This window comes from Caretta caretta, chromosome 1 (assembly GCF_965140235.1).
Source record: "Caretta caretta isolate rCarCar2 chromosome 1, rCarCar1.hap1, whole genome shotgun sequence".
Taxonomy (NCBI): Eukaryota; Metazoa; Chordata; order Testudines; family Cheloniidae; genus Caretta; species Caretta caretta.
In genome coordinates this window covers 265,226,033-265,233,334 of record NC_134206.1, presented here as the reverse complement: position 1 = coordinate 265,233,334, position 7,302 = coordinate 265,226,033, and positions in this window count along the sequence as shown.

Genomic DNA, 7,302 nt, shown 5'->3' with positions numbered 1-7,302 from the left:
CAGATATATGAACACCCTAAAAAAAGGGAGCTAAAAAGGTGAGATGCAACCAGTATTACATGCAGTCCGAAAAAAGCATCCTTTATCAAATGGGAATCAATGCCCAAGGGAGGTTAATACACTGGAACACAAACTTTGGCTGGTAAGGCACTAATCCAAAGCCTGTTGAAAGTCTTTCTATTGATTTCAGTGTGCTTTGGTTCAGGCCTTAAAAGGGCGAAGAAGAGAACTGGCCCTCAACAGTTTAGGCTTGAAATTAGACAAAGGTTTCTGACCATCAGAGCAGTGAAGTTCTGGAACAGCCTTCTAAGGGGAGCCATGGGGACAAAAAACCTAACAGGTTTCAAGAGTGAGCTTGATAAGTTTTTGGAGGCGATGGTATGATGAGACTGCCTAGAATGGCATGTAGCTAATCTGTAACTGCTAATAGCAAATATCTCCAACAGCCAGAGATGGGGCATTAGATGGGAAGAGCTCTGATTTACTACAGTGAATTTTTTCCCAGAAGTTTGGCTGGTGGGTCTCGCTGAAATGCTCAGGCTCTAACTGATTGCCATATCTGAGGTTGTTAAGGAATTTTCCCACATGTCAGACTGGCAGAGACCTGGGTAGGGGGGAGGTTGCCTTTCTCTACAGCATGAGGCACAGTTCATTTGCTGGCTTGAACTAGAGTAAATGGTGGATTCTCTGTAACTTGAAGTCTTTAAATTAAAATTTGAGGACTTCAGTAACTCAGCCAGAGGTTATAGGTCTATTATATGAGTGGGTGGGTGAGGTTCTGTGGCCTACGAGTGCAGGAGGACAGACTAGGTGATCATGATGGTCTCTTCTGGCCTTAAATTCTGAGTCTATAATTTAATATCTCGAGTTGGTCCATCAGTTCTTTATTTGATGCCCCTACCTCCTAGCAATGCCTGACCTCTACTGCCTGCAAACAGGAGCGGCAAGTTGTATGGGCCCGTGGAGCCCAGGCTCCTACAACATTCAGGGCCTGGGGGCCCAGCTCCACCAATGTTTGGGGCTGGGTCTCTCCCCTGGCCCTGCCTGCCTCCCCCACGTGCCTCCCCTGAGAGTCTCCCGGCCCCCACTTGCTACCTCTGGCCCCTGAGCATCCCTGCCTCTCCCCTGCAGCTCCATGCTGCCTCCACTCTGCTGGCTCCCAGCATCAACGGCCCCCACCCACTAGTGCCAGGGCAGGCTGCCCCTGCCCCTGCCCTTCCGCCTAGGACCCTTCCCTTTCCAGCAGGACCTTCCACCAGCACAGCCCCCACCCCCACCCCCAGTCACCGGTCCTGCCCCACACTGGGCAAGAGGCAGCCCCATCCTCCACCCCCAGGCAGGCTACAGTGAGGGGCAGCAGCAGGGGAGGAGGCGCACATGTGATGGCAGTCCCCCCCCTCCCGGCACCCATCGCAGGGGAGGCAAGGGGGCTTCCTGGACATGAGAAGAGCCCTAGGAGGACGTGCAGTGACAGTGGTGCAAGGTGAGTGTGCCGCTAGGGGGGAGGGGGAGAGGTGGGCCCCTCCCCCAGAGCTCTCTGCTGCCAGTGGGGAGAGAGCTGTGGGGAATCCTCCTCTCCGGCCCCAGCCCTGGGGCAGCCTGCCTGCACCCCAAACTCCTCATCCCCAGCACCACCCCCAGAGCCCTCACATTTTTACATTATTTAAATATATACAAATTGGCTTACAAGGCAGGTGTGTGTCTGTGTGGGAGGGGTGGGGGCAGGACTTGGACCTGTTCTGGGCAGCACCAAACATTATACAAACCTGCCGCCCCTGCCTGCAGAGTGTGTGCCTGGGGTGTGTTCCTTATCTCTGCAGTGAGGCTCCTCGTTACCCTTATTCAAATCTGATGCAAAATACTCATTTAGGTGTTGGGCCATGCCTAGATTACCTCCACCCCATCCTCAGTGCTTAGCTGTGCCACTTCTTCTTTCCTTGTTTTCTTTTTATTTATATGGCTATAGAACCTTTTACTATTGGTTTTAATTTCTATTGCAAGGTCCAACTCTGCTTGGCTTTTGGCAGTTCTCGCTTTTCCCCCTATACTTTCTGACCTCCACTCAGTAGTTTTCCTTGCTGATCCAGCTCATCTTCCATTCCTTGTAGACTTTCTGCTTTCTCTTAATAACCTGTTTGAGATGCTTGTTCATCCAGTTTGGACTGCAACACTTTCCTATGAATATTTTCCCCTTGCTTGGGATGTAGGCTTCAGATTACTTTAAGTCAAAGCTGCAAAAACAAAGTACAGTAACTCCTCACTTAGCGTCATCCTGGTTAACGTGTTTTTTGTTGTTACGTTGCTGATCAATTAGAGAACCTGCTCATTTAAAGTTGCGCAAGGCTCCCTTATAACATCGTTTGGCAGCTGCCTGCTTTGTCCACTGCTTGCAGAAAGAGCAGCCCATTGCAGCTAGCTGGTGGGGGCTTGGAACCAGGATGGACCAGCAGCCCCTCTAAGTTCCCTGTGCGGCAGCCGCCCAGCAGGCTATCAATTGCTGGGCAGTTCAGCTGTCCCTCCCCCACTGCCCTGTGCTGGGCTCCTGCCCTCTGTCTTGGAGTTGCTCCCGGGAGCCTCCTGCTTGCTGTGCAGGGGCGTGGGGGGAAGAGGGGTGCTAATGTGAGGGTGTCCTTCCCGCTCTTGCCACCCACTCCTGTACCTTATCTCCACAGAGCAGGGGGGACACCCGACAGGACTCAGGAGGGAGAGAGCGTGCTGGCAGCAGCTGCTGTCTCAACTTGCTGATCTACTTAAAAAGGCAGTGTACTTAGAGTGGGGTCAGCGTACTTAAAGGGGCAATGCACGTCTCTCTCTCTCACACACACAGTGTGTGTCTCTGTCTCTCTCTGCCATGCTGTCTCCCTTCCCTCCATTCATGCTGCCTTGTAGGAGTGTGAGGCTACATTAACAACGTGTTAAACCTTGAGGGCTCAGCCGAGTGCTAGTTCATCATTTAGCAGGAAGGCATTCCCTGGGAAATATCCCTCCCCCTTCCACCCTCTGACTTCACCACCTCAACCAAGCTTCACAATTATCATTGCTGTGTACGGCATTAAATTGTTTATTTAAAACTTATACTGTGTGTATATATATTTTGTCTGGCGAAAAAAATTTCCCTGCAACCTAACCTCTCTTATTTACATTCATTCTTATGGGGAAATTGGATTTGCTTAACATCATTTTGCTTAAAGTAGTATTTTTCAGGAACATAACTACAATGTTAAGCGAGGAGTTACCGTAATTCCAAGCCTTCTCCACATTCAGACACTTGAGTTTTTTAGTCCAGTCCACTTCCATAACTAATTCCCTTAATTTTTTAAAGTTTGCCCTTTTGAAATCAAGGACCTTAGTTGCAGAGCTATTTTTGTTTATCCTTCCATTTAGTTTAAACTGAATTAGCTCACAAATTACTTCAGAGTTAGGTCTTGAGACAAATCTTATTGCAGGTTTAAAGCAAGAAAAAAAATTTCTTTACACAATGCACAGTCAACCTGTGGAACTCTTTGCCAGAGGATGTTGTGCAGGCCAAAGCTATAACAGGGTTCAGAAAAGAACTAGATAAGTTCATGGAGGATAGGTCCATCAATGGCTATTAGCCAGGATGGTCAGGAATGGTGTCTGTAGCCTCTGTTTGCCAGAAGCTGGGAATGGGCGACAGGGGATGAATCACTTTATGATTACCTGTTCTGTTCATTCCCTCTGGGGCACCTGGCATTGGCCACTGTCAGAAGATAGGATACTAGGCTGGATGGACCATTGCTCTGATCTGGTATGGCCGTTCTTATGATCACTCAAACCAATGCTGTCCTCTACAACCAGTTCTTCTAGGAGGTCCTCGCTTCTTACCAATATTAAATCTATCACCTCTTGTTGGTTCAGTGACTATTTGGTAAAGAAATTTGTCAGCTATCACATCCAGGAGTAACTGGCCCCTACCATTATTAGTAACATTTGTCCTCCAATATATATTTGGGAAATTAAAGTCTCCCATAATCACACAATTCTCAGTAGTATTTATTTAATTAAAATATTAAAGAGGTCTCTATCCATATCTAAATGGGATCCTGGGGGTCTGTAGCATACCCCAATCATTATCCCAGTAGGGCCTCTATTACCTTTCTTCTGCCAAGTTATTTTGCCCCAAACAGATTCTGTTTTATCCATTCCATCACTTGTAATTTCTTTACAGACTACCATATCACTAATATGCAATGCCACTCTGCCACCTTTACCTTTATTTCTCTCTTTCCCGAACAGCACATACCTTTCAATACCTGAACTCCAGGAACTCAACCAAACTAAATGTGATAAAGTCTCACAAGAAGCTAGTGAAGGACATGTAGGGCATTTCTATCCTGTATTAGAAATTGATATGAGAGCTAGCAAGGACAAGTCAGACTACATAGCAACTTCTCAACATAGAAAGAAGTTAACATAATGGGATGTCCCAGGGACTAGTGCAAAGAGCATGGGGTTTCAATAGCTGTATTAAGAAAATGCAAGAGGAGAGAGGATAGATTATTTCATTAGTTAACACAAGGGAAGACTATGAGGACCTCTAGGAAGATCTAAAGAGATGGATTACAGTTAACTGGGTAATGACGGCAGATGACACTGATCTTAGATGAGTGGGTAATGCACATTGGAAAGAATAGCTCAAACTGTGTGTACACTCCGATGGGTTCTGAATTATTTGTAAACTCTCAGGGAAGAGATCTAGGGCCTGTTGTTGACAGCTCGATGAAGATGCCCGCTCAATGTGCAGTGGCAGTTCCAAAAATATGAATCGGATGCTGGGCTGTATTTATCAGGGGACTGAGAATAATGCAGAAACTATGGTAGTGCCATTACATAAAATAATGGCCTGCCTTCATCTTTAATACTGTGGTCAGGGTTTGGTCACCTCTTAGCCAAGAAGACAGCAGAAATAGAAAAGGGGCAGGAAGGGGTGATGGAAATGATTAGAGGCATAAAGGGCTTTTATAGAAGATATTAAAAAGACTAGGGGCCAGATTCATCCCTGGAGTAATTTTACTGTCTAGTTGAATTACACCTGGGGTGAATTTAGCATCAGGCTATTCAGAGGAGGAAAGCTGGAACATAAAAATAAAATACTACTACATGCAAAGCACCTTCAGCCTATGGAAAATCCTGGCCCTGGAGGCCATGAAGACATATACTGTTGCTGTACTGAGTGTTGTAAGAGGCTGATTAATCTTATAGTTTACAATTGTAGCCACGCCAGCTAAGATAATAAGAGCAATCGAGGTGTGAGTTGATTGCTTCAGGAATCAGGAAGGAATTCTACTCCCACTCCCTATTTACAGTGCTTCACAGTTGGCAAGGTGTATTACTGTGGGTTTTTCAGCTTCCTCTGAAGCATCCGGCACTAGACACTGTCAGAGAGATGATCCTGGACTAGATGTGCCAGTGATCTGATGCGATATGACAAATCCTACGTTCCACAACTCACCCAAAGTATATGGGTATCTAGGATAAATATACACCTTGTCATTTGTTATATTGGTTAGAAAACTGACGCTGCCTTCCTGCTCAACTGCTGTGATTGGCACGGATGGCTGTAAGCAGCGGCTCCTCCCCATTCATCTACTCTCAATTTCACAGGCTAATGTGGTTAAGGCTATGCAAAAGAGGGAATGTCAGCCCAAGGGGAGAGGGTGTCCTCAACAAATACTGCTCTAGAAGTGAAGGGGGAGCATGCTTTTCAAAACTGACTTCTGGGACACCTAATCGCTCAGTCTTATCCACTGGGCCCCAGACAGCAACCATCACCAGGACTCAAGTGTTGGGATATGGATCGGAGCCTAACTTTAGGGGCTCTTGGCTGACTTTGTGCCAAGAGCAGTTTTTCAATTTTGTGGAGCAGCAGCAGAAGAAACATTTTTCTGGAAATAATTCCTGGGCTGAGGTTTTTGTTTGTTTTTTATGCCTGACAAAGAAGCTTTCAGTCACCACTCTGATATTACCCTGGGCAAAGGTCTTATCTATTGGTTGATTCGCCATCCCTAGCAATTTTTAAGTCAAGATTGGTTTGGTCTAAAAGATATGCTCTAGTTCAAACAGGAATGGATTCAGGGAAATCTTATGGCTTGTGTTATACAGGAGGTCAGACTAAATGGTGACTGTAGTCCCTTTTATTTTTTAATCTATAATTTCACAAGGAATATGGGTAGTTCTTAGGGCTTATGGGCATGCCCAAAGTCTGGCTGCTGGAGCCTTGAAATGCAGTGCATGGCCACTCTAAACTTGACTCTAGCTTTAATATGGCACCTGTGTGGGTGTGGGGCTAGATCCCACACTGTCTGGTTGTGAAGGAATGTCCCAGCATCTGAACTGATGTGGATAAGAAGAAGAATATAAATTAAATCATGCAACATGATGTCATCATTTCCAAAGAGCCATAAGTGTGTGCACAATCCATGAACAAGTACACTTAGCCACACAAGAAAGAGGCTCAGTTCTGCAAGGTGCAGAATATCTCCTTTGAGGTATTGAGGTCAGTGAAAGTTGAGGGTTTCTCAGCCCCTCACAGGAAGCATCAACCAGGGGTGGGCTCAAAGTCCCTGCTCAACAGAGTTTATAGAATCAACAGGTGAAAAGGCAGGGAGAGAAAGACCGAAAGAGTGTAAAGTGTCATCTTTACAGCTGGAATACTTCCCTGACTAGATGAGATTTCAGAAGATGTTCTGAAGGAGAAGAGGCTCCTTTCTTACGGCAAAAATGTGAGCAGCCCTGAGAGCCCTGGAAAGGGCTCAAAGTCCTTGCACAAGCAGGAGGGATGCAGGGGCGAAAGAGACAATTCTTCAGCCAAGTAAGTCAAGTACTCAGGGTTAACACCGAAATATGAAGGGTACTGTCTGTCAAGTGTCCATAGTGCACAATTAAACACTCTTCTCAAAATCCAAATGAATTGGTGATCTGTTATTAAGCATTATGCAAGACACCTTCCAAACTAAATTGCACAAAAGAGAAGATGTAGGGAACCATCCTGCCTAGGGAGGAGGAAGAAATCGACAAGTGACATCTGCAAGTATCTGAAAGTCAATCACAAAAAGGGGATAAGAAAGAAGAAGCCAAGACACTACAGGAGCGGGCACCTTAGAGATCTGTGTTATGAATTACTACTCTACATTGTACAGAATGGCTCTAGTAGATGTAACTAGTACAATGGAATAAAATGGAGCAAAGGTTTGAAAGCCAGGGATGTCTGGCAATGGTGAGAATTGTTAAGTTGTAGGATAGTTTCTCAGGGCAATGGCAAAAGCTCTATTGCTTGACACT